This window comes from Gavialis gangeticus, unplaced genomic scaffold (genome assembly GCF_001723915.1).
Source record: "Gavialis gangeticus isolate Ggan-Ray unplaced genomic scaffold, GavGan_comp1, whole genome shotgun sequence".
Lineage (NCBI taxonomy): Eukaryota > Metazoa > Chordata > Crocodylia > Gavialidae > Gavialis > Gavialis gangeticus.
The window spans coordinates 13,138,516-13,140,641 of record NW_017728995.1 but is presented as its reverse complement, the minus strand read 5'-3'; the positions used below and the strand labels follow the sequence as shown (position 1 = coordinate 13,140,641).

Sequence of the window (2,126 nt, the reverse complement as noted above, 5' to 3'; positions counted from 1 at the left end):
CCAGCTCCTTGAGTACCCTGGGGTGTAGATTGTCAGGGCCAGCTGACTTGATGGTATCCAGCCTCTCAAAGTGTTCCTTTACGAGGTCAGCATTGATGGAGGGCAGGGGATCTCCCTCACCCGGACCTCCCTGTCCCGTAGCAGGCATGGGCGTCCCATGGGACTGATGAAAGACCGATGCAAAGTACCCATTTAAAAGGTTGGTTTTTTCCTGGGCATCAGTTGTCCCATCTGGTTCAGCAGGGGTCCAATGTTGCCCTTACTTTTCCTCCGGCTCCCCGCTTATCTGATCATTGTTGCCTAGCCTGTTGTGTTTTTTATACAATCTAGCAAACCCATCCACATTCCAATAGTTATATTTGTTTTAGCTTTGATATTAAACTGAATAATATAGTGCTAGCTCCCTAGTATATTAATAAAGTATCTTTTTTCTCTTTAACTGGAAAGAAAATGCGGTGATGTGCCACAACATCTGCACTCCCCTTTTCAAAATTCTAGATCTGCCCATGAGTACACCTGCCGCAGCAGCAGTCCACAGAACAGCCAACAGTTCTTTCTGAAAGTGGCAATGCTCCCTGGATCCTGTGCTCTTGGTTTTCTGACATCTGACCCTGCCTGGCTCTGCTTCTGGACTCTGGCTGTTTGGAAATTCCCTCTAGAGCTGGTCATTTGATCTCTGACTCTAGAACACTGATTTTGGCTGTGCCTTGGACTTTGCACCTTGAATTCTCCTTCAGTATGGGTGCCTTGGACTCCACCCTAGGCTCCTTCCCTCCCTGAGTGGCCTAACTATTAGGTCAGAGCTCCTATGGTGAGGTCCTTACAAGGAGGAGGAAAGGTGGTGCTAGTTTTATAATAGCCTAGTTGCTAGAGCAACATTCCTGGAAGTATAACATCTGAGTCTGAGCTCTTATTCAATTTGAGGGAGAGCAAATCCACATCTTCAGCAGAAGGCTCTAGCCACCCAAGTAAGGAAAGTACTGAAACAGGTAAGACTAGAACCAAGCACTTCCCACTTCCAGGTGAAAGCCCTAACCACTAGACCAGTGGTTCTCAGAATTCTTTAGACTCAAGGCACCTCTTGAAAAATGCTAGCTCTTAGTTTTCTTAGTTTTTCCTTTTTTTTCTTTTTTTACTACAGAAGAATAATAGAGCAATTCCATTGGAAAGAACATTGAAAGACCACAACAGGTCAGAATGTTTTAATTCTATTGATTCTTATTTGTAATCTATGAGTTTGTATTGTGAATCGTGTTTGCAAACATAAGAGTATTGGGTGGCACCACTTGAAAGGACCTCAAGGCACCACAGGGTGCCACAGCACCCTGGTTGAGAATAAGTGCACTAGACTATGAAGTCAAGCTCTCTCGTGCACTTTTTCAAATACACAGTGGGAACATCTACATGAGACACTACTGTGCAGTAGCATCAGAAATGACCCATGTGGTGCCAGGACTATGTAGTAACTGTGGTTACTGTGCAGTCATTTAGCACTTGCTTAAGTAACTACTGCACAGTCCAGCACGCATGTAGATTCACCCAGATTATTTTAGCTTAGGAACAGAGAGTCTGGATCTGAAGACTAGCTTATTAGCTGGTGGTCCACTCTCCTAAGTGGGGCTGAATTCCTGCAGTCTTTGGCTACCTGGAATAGTGTACTAACCAGTAGAGTGCAGTTTACAAGATTGGCACCACCATCTTTCAGAGGGTATGTTTTAAAATAAAGTAACTGCAAATCATTTTGTTCAAAGCTCAAACCTATAAAATATGTTATGAACATTCAGAGCACACTTAATGGGTCAAGTTCCTCATGATGGTTAGGTACAGAAATACTGAGTTTATGGATCCTTATTGCTCTATTAAAAACATGTTTAGATATATAAAACACTTGCTAACAATATTGAAGAATGACATTCCAAGCCAAATCTACCCATTAGAGGAGATGGCTACTTAGGTTCTCCATACCTGCTATCATGATTGGTAGACAAGGAGGTCACTTTTTTATTTAGGGTTTCTAAGTTTGGGAGTTAGGGATATAGCTTCTAAGCATATTGTTGCATGTTAATTTAAATACCTCTGCCATTGAGGATTATCTCTAACTGGTTACTTTCTATGACCAGATAACG

General features: G+C 42.7%; 1 long non-coding RNA gene across 1 annotated transcript in view; it reads right to left on the bottom strand.

The window, feature by feature from the left end:
* LOC109287820 overlaps positions 1–1,423 on the bottom strand; it is a 13,602-nt gene extending 12,179 nt beyond the window's left edge. Inside the window, exon 1 of the long non-coding RNA XR_002094964.1 lies at positions 1,412–1,423. This is a non-coding gene — a long non-coding RNA (uncharacterized LOC109287820). The remainder of the gene's footprint in view (positions 1–1,411) is intronic.
* Between the last annotated feature and the right edge of the window lie 703 nt (positions 1,424–2,126).